This window comes from Arvicanthis niloticus, chromosome 1 (genome assembly GCF_011762505.2).
Source record: "Arvicanthis niloticus isolate mArvNil1 chromosome 1, mArvNil1.pat.X, whole genome shotgun sequence".
Lineage (NCBI taxonomy): Eukaryota > Metazoa > Chordata > Mammalia > Rodentia > Muridae > Arvicanthis > Arvicanthis niloticus.
This window is the reverse complement of record NC_047658.1, coordinates 17,462,953-17,476,949: the sequence shown is the minus strand read 5'-3', so window position 1 is coordinate 17,476,949 and position 13,997 is coordinate 17,462,953. Positions and strand designations below refer to the sequence as shown.

The following is a 13,997-nucleotide window of genomic DNA, read 5'->3' as shown; positions in this document are numbered from 1 at the left end:
CCTCTTAAAGCAGTGACTTCACCACAATGGAACAATAATTGCATTTAACAATAGTCCAGGAATATGGATAGACATCTCTCTCTAAAGACAGAACATTGTCAATATACATATGACAAAACACTCAACATCATTAGCCATTTGAAAGGCAGATTGAGCCCTTGAACTGGAGGCTGGGGGCTCGGTTGAAAGAGTGTTTGTCCAGTGTGTACAGAGAACCCTGGGTTTCGGTCTCTAGCATCATATAAAACCAGCATGCTTATAATACCACTATGTAGTGGCAAGAGGATCAGGAGCTCAAAGTCATAGTGACTACATAGTGAGTGCAGAGCAGACTGAGAACCACAAACACAAGCATAAATACATACATAAAATCAGCATCTTTATGTTTGTCCCAGAAAAGCAGCCATCATCATGTTAGGTGATGTAAACCAGACTGAGACATACAGGTAGGAAATGTTCTCTGCTGTGTGCATAATCTAGAAAAGACACAAGAGCTGAAAGTACAAGAGAGACAAGTAGGGACATTAGGGAAAGGGGCTGGTGAAGTGGGGCTGAGGGGTAAGAGAGAGCAGTCGAGGGGTAAATGTGACCAAATCACACTTTGCTCATGCGTGGGAATGTCAACATGACCCCTCAAAATGAACATATACCAATTATAACTTACAACCATGATCAAATGCTACTCCATGCCCATCTCAAGAACAACTATTGAAAATGGGAAGTGGCAGGTGCTAAAGGGGACAGAGGAACTGGAACCCCAGGGCACTTCTGCTGAGATGTGACAGGATGCAGCTGCCACAGACAGCTCTGTGGTGGAACCCCAAACAGACACAAACACAAGCTGATCCAGCAGCTCCACCTCTGACTGTGCCTTCTCAGGGCTGAGACCAGGGTCTTGAGGGAACTTCCATGGCCACATCAATGTTAGTCACTGACGCTCACAGCCAGGAGCAACATGAGTATCCACCAAAGAGCAGCGAGGCAGTTGTAAAAGACCATTATTCATCATGTATGTGACAAGCAGGGACCTGGACTGCATCGTCAAGTGAAGCCAGCAGTCAAATGGGACAGGAATGGTATGAGTTCTTTCCCAGGAGGTGACTGGCAGAGTCACAGATGAGCAAAATAGAAAGTCACTTTTCTTTTCTTTTAACATAGATTTAAACCTAAAAATGTACACATCTAACCCAGAGGGAGTCCCAGCATTGAGTGGGAAGTGGACACAAACCCCATCTCTAACAAAGAGGCCATCTCCAGTTGATAAGTACTTGCAAAGGAAAAATTAGTTTTCTCCAAATGGGTCTCACTGGGGATACAAACTACATAAACTACATTTAAGGACACACCCTATGCCCAGCAGCAGCTAGGCAACCCAAAATAAAGTCAATGGTATTTTCAGAATATTTTTTTGTCTCATAACGTTTTGTCTGAGGTTTTTTTTTTTTTTTTAAACTTAACAGGTCTTTTGCTTATGGTTTACAATGAGTTTTATTGGATTTATGTGAGTGTGAATGCTTTAGTCTTTTTTATTTCATCTTATTTCATTTTATTTTTTAAATGCCTAATTGTTTACTAATGAGAGAAAGGAAGGGTGTGGATTTGGGTGCGCAGGGAAAATCTTGGAGGAGTTAAGGGAAGAGAAACTGCAATCAGAATACATGCTATGAAAAAACTCAGTAAAAAAGGAAAATCCTTTATGTGTATGATTTTTTTTTGCCTGTATATATGTATGTGCACACTGGAAGATGGAATTGAATGCCTGGAACTGAAAATTAGATGGTTATGGACCACTATGTGGGGTTCTGGGAACAAAACCCAATTTATTGGTATGGGCCCTCTGAGTGGAGATTCTAGGTTTTGTATGTTCCTGTAGTTTAAAAAAGTGTCAAAAGTTTGTTCAAATGTTTGGCTGAGCATTTGTTAAAAAGATGGCCTACTGCAAAGGAACTGGAGACGCCTGGTATCCCTTGCTTTAGTGTTGGTAACAGGATTTTAAGGCTCAGGGAAATTGGAATGCTAAAGTGGGTACATTATATAAGACCCAAGCCTCCCCAATAGGCAGGCCTTTCACTAATCCTATAAGATGGAAAATGGTGAGAAGGGAACCAGTGCATTTGAAGAGCTTGCCCTTTTCCTTGTGCCAGATCTTAGGGCTGGAGATGCTGCTTCTCAAGGTGGATGGATTAAATGCAATGGGTTTAATTGGGTCCCGGAGGTAGCAGAGGCCATTTGGCAGCACTGAATTGACAAAGCTGAGGTGATTATAGTTATCACAATAGGCAGCATAGACAAAGCAATTTTCACAATGGCCTAACCCATAGTGGTCAGCACAGGCAAAGTGAACTTTCTAGTGGCCTGACTTGTATGGTCCTTTGGTACTAGTTAATCAATCATGAATGAAATTGATAAAAGCATACTGAAATTTTGTTTGATACATGGGGAAATTCTCAGATGAAAGAAAGGGTACATTGGCTCATGGCAAAAGGAAATCTCTGCCCGTGAATCACTGTCCAGACTTGAGCCAGTCTGAAGACCCCTCGAATGAAGGTAAGGCCAGGTTTACTTGAGGAAGGACCTTAATCAAATAACTAAAAGGTTTTAGTTAGCCTTTATCCAGTCCTTCAAAAAAAAGGGCCTACTGACTTTTACAAAGTAACTGTACATTGGAGGACAGAAATCAGACTCTCCAGGGTCTATTAAATACTGGCTCTGAATTGATGCTGATTTCGGGGGATCCCAAGAAACATCATGGCCCTCCAGTTTAAGTGGAAGCTATGAAGGTCAGGTGGTTGAGTTTTGGCTAAAGTCCAACTTATGATAGGTAGGTCCAGTGTGTACCTGAACTCATCCTGTGGCTATTTCCCCAGTCCCAGAATATATAATTAAACTAGATACACCTGGGAGTTAGCAGAATTTTCATATTGGTTCCCTGACTTGTGAAATGAGGGCTGTTAACGTTAAAAACACTGGGTATAGATTTGTCTCTGGCAGGAAAAATACTGAATCAAAAACAGTATCATATCTCTGGTAGAATTGCAGAAATTAGTGCCACCATCAAGGACTTGAAAAATGCAAGGGTGGTGGTTCCCATCACATTTCCCTTTAATTCACTATAATGGTTTGAATAAAAATGGTCCCTATAGGTCCACGAGGAATGGCACTATTAGGAGGTTTAGCCTTGTTGGAGTGGGTGTGGCCTTGTTGAAGAAGTGGTGTCACTGTGGAGGCAGGCTGTGAGGTCTCATATGTTCAACCTAGGTCTAGTATGGCAATCACCTTCTGCTACCTTTGGATCAAGATGTAGGCATTTTGACATCTCAACTTCTTCTCCAACACCATGTCTGCCTGCCTGCTGCCATGTTTCCTGCCATGATAATAGTGGACTAAATGTCTGAACTGTAACACAACCCTAATTAAATATTTTCCTATATAAGAATTGCCATGATCATGGTGCCTCTTCACAGCAATAGAAACTCAAACTAAGACAAAGTCCTTACTGGAATAGGTACTCCTGGTTATGGATTCTCCTTTCCTGTATGTAATTCTCCTGCCAAAATCACCATCCATGGACTTACAGAATGCCTTATCCACTGTCATGATATTCCACACAGTATTACTTCTGACCAAGGAACTCACTTCACAGCCAGAGAGTGTGACAGTGGGCCCAGAATCACTAAGTCTGCTGATATTATCATGTTCTCCAGCACCCGGAAGCATCTGGCCTGATAGAAAGATGAAATGGCCTTTCAAAGTCACAGCTACAGTGCCAATTAGGAAGCTCAGATTTCACCCTGGCCACTTTGGGTTTCTGATGCCTTTAAACCAACAGGCTAAAAAAGAAATAACAGTATTCAGAGGGGTGCTTAATCCAGATTACCATGGAGAATTAGATTGTCTCTCCACAATGGAAGTAAGAAAGATAATGTCTGGAGTGCAGGGCATCCTTTAGCTCTAAAGTTTAGAGTATCTCTTGGTTCTACCATGCTCTGTAATTAAAGTCAAGGGGAAACTACAACAGTCTAATCCAGGCAGGGTATTAAAGAGCATGCCCAGACTGTCAAGATTGAAGGCATGGGTCACTCCTCTAGGAAAAGAGCCAACCTGCTGAGATGTTTGCTGAGGGTAGATGAAGTACAGAATGGGTGGCAGAGGAAGGTGGTTAGAAATACCAGCTAATGTCACATGAGCAGTAGCAGAAATAGGAATTATAATCAACATGAGTATTTCTGTCATTTTGCTAAGAATGCATTTGTACAGATACATGTGTTTTATTTTCTTGATTTTGTTGTAATGTAACATCAATTAAGAAAATATCAATTGTTATCTTATTTAAGTTTGAGATACTAAAAAAAAAAGTCCCTCAAGGGATATTGCTACCTATTCTAAATTTATAATGTGTTTGCAGTTGTATGAGAAATAGTTATATCATGTTAGGCATAGTTATGACCTGGTTAAATATATAATACATATTGTATATGGAATAGTTATACCATGTGTATTATTATGACCTGCCCATTGTTTTCATTTGGAAATTAATCATGACATAAGGAGATGTGATTGTGTGTCAAGTTGACATGGGATGGACTTGTGATGGATATTCTTGGTTATCAACTTGACTACATCTGGAATTAAGTAAAACCAAGACACAGAGTGGCACACATTTGAGGGACTTTTGAGAAAATCCTCTTCTAACCTAGATATTAAGATAGGAAGACTTGACCTTAATCTGGATTTTGAGGTGGAAAGACACAACTTTCATCTATCCATCCATCCATCCATCCATCCATCCATCCATCCACCCATCCATCCATCCATCCATCCATCTGTGGGGAAAAAAAAAAAAAAACCTCGTGGGGGGAGTCCAGCAGCGGGGTCCCAGCGGACTTCCCACACCACCGGCGGAGGAAGGTCCCACATTCACACAGCCGCCGCAGGCTGGCGGCTGTAGTTTAAGGTTCCAAAGGCTGGGAATCTGGCGGCAGGCACAGGAAGACCCAGGTGACACAAGGAGTCTGGTTTTCCAAAGCTTCTATTTTTCATGGCATGGTGAATGGGTGTAGATGGTGCACGCTCTCCCCCAAAAAGCCAGGGGGCCTGGCTTTTTATAGGGAGGGGGAAAAGGGGCGGGATAACTTAATTAGCTATGCCTCCAGGCCTTTAGATAACTCATTAATATTTTAATCTCTGGAGGTGGAGACTTGTTAATCACACCCTCTACCTGCATCCTACGTGATTGATGGTGCAGGTTAAATGGCCAAGGGCCAACATCTATCTATCTATCTATCTATCTATCTATCTATCTATCTATCTATCTATCTAGTGCTGTCTGGTTTTTCTGGATAGTATAGAGTGGTGGTAATACTGAATTCATATGGTCTTCAGTCCAGAGTTGAGGGGGTATTTAGAGGACCCAATCCAAGACTATACTTTCAGGGATCATTTCTATAGTTTGTTACTAGAGGACCCAATCCTACTGAGGGAGAAAGGTCTTGTTCTATCACTGACCACATTTTTGCAGGAAAATCAGGGCTGATAGCAGAGGTGGTTCTAGTGGCTGTGGTAGAGGCAGTGGTTACAGTCATGCTTCTTGGGGAGCGCCTCATCATTCTTGGGTGAGTGCTACCCTGAGAGAGGGAGAATGTATGAGGAAGGCAGCCACCTGATGCTAAATATGAGAGCCCCAGTCCTGGGGTACTAGAAAGGGTCTGGAGGTGGAGAGTCAGGTAAGGGATTTGTAGGCAGTGAGAATGCCACATGGTTGGATGCTGACCTGAGCTGTCACTCATGTAGGAAGAAGTTAGTTTCTGTTTTTTGTTTTTTTGTTTTTTGTTTTTTGTTTTTTGTTTTTGTTTTGTTTTGTTTTTCGAGACAGGGTTTCTCTGTGTAGCCCTGGCTGTCCTGGAACTCACTCTGTAGACCAGGCTGGCCTCGAACTCAGAAATCCGCCTGTCTCTGCCTCCCAAGTGCTGGGATTAAAGGCGTGCGCCACCACCGCCTGGCTGCTGTATATATGTTGAGGGCATGTGCAGAAGTGACTCTATTACTACATATGGACCACTTTCATGGGTGCCAGGGACACTTCTGAACACAGAGCCCCTCTCCTTTTCTGCTACCAAAGACTGGCTGATATAAAGGTGAGAACAGGAATAAAGCTATGCAATGAATCAGGACATGTCGACTGGTGCACATGCCCAGTTACCTCTCTGTTCCAGTCCATCCTTCCCCTACACATTCCATTGCACTCAGACCGCCACCAGCTGGGGGCCGTCATTAACATACACGTTTTAGGGGACATTAGATCAAAGCTGTGTGTACTGAAGTGGAAGAGCTACTTGGCCTCCTAGAGAAGGTGCAGAGGCAGGCACGTGGAGAATCGCATGGGGACGTGTGCTGCCTCAGGTGGAAAACTCAGATAAACAGGGACCTAATGGCTTTTGATAGAGAAGAACTGGGGCCCTGCCACGATGCTTCTTGAGCACCAGGAAGGGGATCCCTGCTTCTGCAAGGGGATGGTGAGAAGGGAAGGTGTTCATGCTAAGAGATGTCTGCTGTGCACATGGTGATGTCAGGCAGGCCTGGATACAAGCCTGTGGAGGGAGGGGAGGGCCAGATACAGCTTGTCAATGCCATTCGGGAAATGTGACACCCACAGGGGTGGGAACAGTGAGAACAGAAAACAAGTGAGAAACACAGCTGTGCCCGAGGACCTTAGCAACAGCAGGTGTTTGCTTATTACTTGTGATCATTTATTTGAGTTGTTCTTGGATATTTTTATAAAGCACTTTCAGCTGATAAAAGTAAATGTAAAAACTAAAACTAAGAGATGTGTGTGTGTGTGTGTGTGTGAGAGAGAGAGAGAGAGAGAGAGAGAGAGAGAGAGAGAGAGAGAACTCAAAGTTTAAAAACTCAGTTTCTGCTCTTGCAGAGTACCTGGGTTTGGGTCCCAGACCCACACAGGCTAAGTGTGTAACAGGTACGACCGCACACCCTCGTTCACAATTGCCTTGATACTTGTGCTCATGTGGAGATTGGTTTCTGGCCTTGTTTGTTGTTCTTTGCTTCGTCATCAGAAACCCTGAAATTTAATCTGAGCAATTCTGAAGTATGCAGCTCACTATTTCAAGTTTGCAACATGTGGCTCTCAGCACTGTGTGGTGCGGATGATTTCCAGCACTTACTTCTGCTCTTAGACGGCCACTTGCAGTCTCACCAGTGTGTGTGCTGACTATCGTCCTTCTGTGAGCTGGGACTCCTCTGATTGTAGTAACTTGCCACAGTGGGGATTGCACACAATTACCACAGTGGAGTAACCACCTTTCTATGACTGTCTTGTGTAATATCATCCAAATTCATCTGTTTTTGCAAATGGTGAAATTTTCTGCTTTTTAAACCTTTTCTTCCTCCTCTTTTTTTCCTCCTCTTTCTCCTCCTCCTCCTTTTTCTCTTTCCCTCCTCTTCTTCTCTTTTCTCTCTCCTCCTACTCTTCTTTCTATCCATTTATCTTTTCCAGTCTTCCACTGATGGATATTCAGTTTGGTTCCATTTCTTGGCTTCAACGGCATGGTGCAGCTGTCTCCTTGAGGCACTGGCTCCATTCCCTTTAGCTGCCGGTATTTCTAAGAACAGGTCTGCATCGAGGCCATTCTATTTTTAGGTTGTTTTTTTTTTTTCAGACTCTCCATATGAATTAGCACAATGGTTGTCCTAAATTGTGTCCCAACAGTAGTGCGGATTTCCTTTTCCCCACACCCTTGAAACACTCATCTTTTATTTAAAAAAAAAATTATTTGTATTTTATGTATATAGATGCGTTGCCTATGTCCAAGCAGTATTCACAGAAGTCAGAAGAAAACACCAGATGTATATATGTGTGTGTGTATATATCATGTATATATTTATCAAGAGTGACACTTGCTTCTCTTAAGATTTTCTTTTAGTGTGTGTGTGTGTGTGTGTGTGTGTGTGTGTGTGTGTATGTGACATGGGTGCTGGTGCTCACAGGCCATAATAAGGTTTCTGATCTCCTGGGACTGGAGGTACAAGTGACTGGACTTGGTTTTTTGTTTTGTTTTTGTTTTTGTTTTTGTTTTTGTTTTTGTTTTTGTTTTTGTTTTTGTTTTTTGAGTAGCAAGTGCTCTTAACCATGGAGTCAACTCTCCAGCACCCAGGATTTGATGTGAATGTGGGACTTCAAATATGCTAGGTAAGTAAGGGAAGTACCCTCGGACACCTCCAGGTCTCTGTGACCTTTATTTTGAGATACAGTCTCACTGAGTTGGCCAGTTTGACCTTGAAGATATTCCACAGTCCAGGCTAGCCTGGGCTCTGTGATTCTCCTGCTCCAGTTGGTGAAGTTGCTGGGATTATGAACCCACCAAGGCTATGTAAGTTTAGTTTTTAAAATGCAATCCTGTTTATCTATTTGTTTTTTTGTTTCCTGCAGTTTTTCTAATACCCTCAAATGTATTATTTCATAGACCAGTGTAACATGAGCCAGTGATGTTTCATCAGTATTTTTTACAGCCTTAGGTCCTGCATTTAGGTTTTCATCTATTTTGAGCAATTTTAGTATGTGGTGTTGGTTCACTGACAGCGGTTATTTGAAGAAGGGGAGGGCTGGAAAGAGGAAGTTTAGGAGATGGATAAAGCAGTACATAGTAACTGAAAAGTCTGGTTGCAATGCAGAGGAGAATTGGCCATGGGTGGGAGCTTCTGCTCTCTTTTCCCCCGTTAATTAATTAATTTATTCACATTACATTCCAATCAACGCTCCCCCACCCCCTGGTCCACCTCTCACACAGTCCTTCATCTCTCCCTTATCTTCTGAGAAGGTGGATCTTCCCTCCTCCATATCCCTCTGCCCTGGTACATCAAGTCTCTGCATGGCTTCCTCCACTGAGGCCAGACAAGGCTGCCTAGTTAGGGGAACAAGATCCACGGACAAGCAACAGATTTAGGGACAGCACCTGCTCCAGCTGTTGGGGACCTCACATGGGGGGCGGGGTCTAGCCCATGCATGCTCTTTGGTTGGTGGTTCAGTCTCTGAGTGTCCCCAAAGGCCCAGGTTAGTTGACTCTGTTGGTCTTCCTCTGGAGTTTCTATCCTCTCTGGGTCCCTCAATCTCTGCTTTCTTATTTCTCTGAGAACTACTTGACAAGTCTATCCTCAAGAACCTCTAATGGCACCTGGCACAGTCACATACAGTGGTTATCAGAAACAGACATCTCTATCTCATGGCTCAGGAACATGTAAATCTGAAGTCAGGTTCCCTGGGTGCTTATCTGTGTATCACATGGCTGTTCCTCTATAGAGTGGATGGGCCTGTCCCTTTCCCACTCCTACCCATGCCTTTGTGGTCATGAGGTCTCATCTTGAAGGTGCATCTGTTTCCCTCTACTTCTCCTTGTGATTATGCCAACTGGAGTGCACAAGGTACTTCGTCACATCTGCTTCTGCTACAACTTTTTTTGTAGAAGGGAAAAGTAACATTTACACGTTCCAAGAAGCAGGGCTTGGATTCTCATGGGTCAGCTGAGCTGCCCTGCATCTATCTGCTCCAGGGGCATCCCTGTATCCATCTTCCCCTTGAGCATCATCTCTCTGTTTCCCAAGGGGAATCCCTGTATCCATCTGCCTATGGGGCATTCCTGAATATTCCAGACTGGGACCCCCTTGACTGTCTTTGCTCTGCTCTTTGCCCCTTACACATTAGTGGGCTACTCATGTGATACACACTTGAGACCAACAGTCTGCTGTTCAGAAAGGGACTGTAAAAGGGTGAAAAGTGACTCACAGGAGAAAATATCCAAGAATAGGTGTCTGTAGCCACACTACATCAATGATTCTTAAACAGTGCACAGACAGCTAGACATCACTCCAGTTTTAATTTTTAAAAAAGTAGCTATTTCACATCAAGGAAACAAGTACAAATGATAACACGTGAAAGTTAAATGAAAGAAAACATAAAATCCAAATGAAGCCATCTGAATAAGCTGTTGCTGTCCAGAGACTATTGTGTTTGGCTCCTGAGTTTCTACAGTGGCATTCCTTAACACATCTGTTTCATGGGATGGTGTAGAAGGCATTACCACAATCTAAATGTGCAGAGGTCAGAGAACAACCTGCAGAAGGAAGTTCTCTCCTCCCAGCATGTAGGACCTGGAGATCACACTTGTGTCCTTGGGTTTAGGGGCAGCACCTTTACCTGCTGACCCATCTCGCTTCTTTAACAATTCCTTACATGTTTGTAATATAATGTAATCATATTACCTCGTGATATTCACCTCTATTACCCGCCCACTCCTTTCTCCCTGCTCCCCCTGAATCTCAAAATGCTCCTTGCCTACCTTCTTGTTATAAGTAACTGTTCTCTGAGCCTACAAGCTCAGCCTCACTTCCTGCTTGAAACCCTATGGAACACCCTTTCCCATCCTGACGCGCATCCAGCATCCTCTCCCTTCACTCAGACTTCCCTTCTTGCAATTTCACTTTTGTCCTATGTTCTTCTTTAGGTAAAATGACGTATAGGAATGAGAGGAGTTTGTACACCAGAGAGCTGACACACTGAAAATACCTCCCCAACTTGATCCCCGGAAACAATAATTGAAAACGCTTTCAACTTTTCCATCTAGGCAAAAAATCAAAAGCTCATCTTTTGTTGTTGTTGTTATTATTATTATTATTATTATTATTATTATTATTGCCCAGACAGTTAATGTCTCAGGCTTTAAAACCCTCATGGTCTGTGCTGCAGCTATTGCTGAGGTAGCTGATCAACTGACTGAAGGGTGACAGATTGAACAGGTGACTGAGGAGAGAATGAACAGGTGACTGATGGGTGACAGGAACAGGTGAGTGATAAGAGACAAGATGAACAGGTGACTGGGGGGGGGTGACAAAATAAAACAAGTCCCAGTCTAATGACCAGGTTAGTTTATGGTGAACTGTGATCCTGTGTCCTTGTAACTCGGCCCTCATGTATCCTTACAGAGTCTGTTACAGCCCAGCACATCCTTAGGGGACCTAGGTCCACAGATTGAACATGTTCTGTCATGGAAGGAGGGTAGCATATGTGACATGGCAATAAACCTTCTTGTAGGTCTAGACCTAGGCACAGGGTGGTAGATGCTTTCTCTGTTGACCCAACCTTTCCCTCCCCACTCTCCTTCCATCCTGTACACAACCTCATCTCATAGACAACTTTGGCTCTCTGTGGATTGTACCCTGCATTATTTAGAGCAGATTGTGTGGACAACTTCCTTGTGGGAACACGTGGCATACTCTGAGTGATGCCAGGTGCCAGCTTACTCAGGCTGCAGTAACAGATGACCACACAAAAGTAGATTAAATCGCTTTCTCAGTTTGAGAAACTGAAAGTCCCAGATCAGGGTGTGCACAGGGCAGTTTCCTTTTGTATCCTGTCCTGTGTGTGTCATCACACGGTTCATTGGGCATGTGACTCTTTCAGTAAGGACACAGGTGTTCTATATTAGAGCCATGCCAATACCATCATTTAACTGACTATCTTTTATAATATCTTGTTCCAGATACACTCATATTCTAACAGGTTCTGAGGCTTCTGCACATGAACTTGAACAGGATCCAATGCATCCAATGAAGCTCCAGGACTGCACACATCTGACTGTGCAGAGTGGTCTTGCCCCTTCCCCAAGAAGGATTGTAGATAGTAGGAAACCCAGCCCACACCAGCAGTACCTGGACCTTCTTATGATGCCTCAGAGGAAAAGGAAGACCCTCCTCATTCTTCCCATATGCTACTGAGAACCCTCAATCTTTCTGCCAGGACCTGGCCCAGATGGAGCATCTCCCTCCCTGGAGCTGTTGCTGGGGATTCATCAGCAGCACATCTGGGTTCTCTGATTCAAATATGGGAGGTTCACAAGAAACAGCTAGTCAGGCCTCCTCCCCTGTGCTCTCTGATATTCATGAGAGACCAGCAGCTTTCCCCATTTTCATCTGTACCAATATGTTCTCCCCTCCAGTGACTGAACATTTGAGAATAACTCTTAAGTACTATTTGTGCTTAGAGCAGGTCAAGTGGCAATCATGGATGCTGTCAACTGAGCTTCTGTTCTCACAAGTACTCAGCCTCTTGTTTTAAAATGACCATGCTCAGGCAGTCCATTGTCACAAAGAATAAACCTTCAAAGATTTGTGACTGTCACTTGGCAGAAATCACCCATGCCTTTGGCACATATGTGACATGTTCCTCATGACAATGTCACATGGAATACAGCCCTGAAATCTCTCTTTGTCATTTTGTTTTATTGCCAACCCTCAGTCCTTAGCTCTTGCTGAAAGAACAGCTCTTACACTGCCTTGCCTCCTGCACTGGCATTGACATCTACCTGGTCCTTACTGGACAAAGTATCCTCGGCAGGATAGCCAGGTGCTGAGGTGTGCCCTTGAATCTGTGTACTGAAATTCCAGGATGCATGGCAAAGTGGGACCAGGAGGGAAGTCTGGATGTGACTCATGGGTCTAATAATTACATCCTGGATCTGTTTCTAGCCCTTCCTTTAGTACAAGGGATTATACTGATGTTGAGTAACCATCCGGTGGAGTTCAGGAGAGGAAACTCAGCCATCCTCTCAATGCTGTCCTATATTATCTCTGTTCATGACACCTCTCCAGAAGAATACCCTTGAGTGTCATGTGTCATAATCCTGAGGTGCCCCACTGACATCTTATCCCTACTAGACAGAGCACCCTTGGCAGGATAGCCAGGTGCTGAGGAATGCCCCTAGATCTGTGTACTGGATGCATGGATGAAGAGGGAAGTCTAGGTGTGACTCAAGGATCTGCCAAAGATACCCTGTACAAAGAGGAATATGAGTTCTGGGAGAGAGAGACTTGTGTGGACAAGAGTGTAGCATGGACAAGAGCATCTAGGTAAATTGTGTTTTTCATCTGAGATTCTGGATGAAGCTGAGGTCCTGTGATAGGGAAGGTGGAAATTAAATGCTTGAATTCTAGCTCATGCTGGTGCCCCATTCAGTAGTCTAGGTCTATGTGTGCTACCTGCTCTTTTGGCTGTCTTAAGGTGTGGAAATGTCTACCAGTCATGAGAGAGTGGCAATGAGAAAACATTGTGTGACTCAGTTCTTAAAATGAATGTACAAGCTGGGCAGTGGTGGCACATGCCTTTAATCCTGGCACTTGGGAGGCAGAGGCAGGTGGATTTCTGAGTTCAAGGCCAGCCTGGTCTACAGAGTGAGTTCCAGGACAGCCAGGGCTATACAGAGAAACCCTGTCTTGAATACCACCCCCCCCAAAAGAGAAATGTACATACTAGGTAACATGAGGTCATATAGGATAACACCAGGGTGTGTCAGTAGCCTGAACATGTGTGGAGATGTCAGACCACAACCTTGAGTGTTGAGTGTAGGAGGAATGGGTAGGCTGGGGTAGGAAGGCTTAGCAGGTTAAAACGGCCACTCTGAATGGTTGAAGCTCCCTCTGGGATTCAGGATGTCTCTACTCACTTGCTATCTGGACCTAGGATTGTAATGTAGCAGTATAGAGGTCCTGTAGGTCAGAGCTTCCTGAAGGATGTAGTTTGGTTGTATGTCCACTTGAGTGATTATATAGAAAAGGTGCACATACAGGTGGGTCCTTCACTTTCTCAAGAAAATGTCTCTTCCTGAGATAAGTAACATTCCCCAAGATCATCAAGAGTCTGCCACTAACACAGGTAGCACATAGCCCAACATGCTCATTCTGTTGCTGAGACTGTCTTTCTGTTCAGAGTCTTCCCCACAGTTCCACCAAGACTTAGTCCACTTGAACTCTTTCTTCATTCTCTTTGCTTCTGTAGAATAACCCCAAGGACTATCTGTGCTGCTCTGAGTATAGCTTGTCTTCTCAATACCCATGAGGCCAAGGCAGGAGGACTGAAAGATCTAGGCAAGCCTGAGCTACACAGTGAGATCCTATCTCTAAGAACAAAACAAGATTGACACTAGTAGGTCTGTGAG

General features: G+C 43.9%; 1 pseudogene; it reads left to right on the top strand.

Moving 5' to 3' along the window:
* The first annotated feature begins 5,417 nt into the window (after window positions 1-5,417).
* Window positions 5,418-5,489, top strand: LOC117701411 (small nucleolar RNA U3; annotated as a pseudogene).
* Window positions 5,490-13,997: the final 8,508 nt, after the last annotated feature.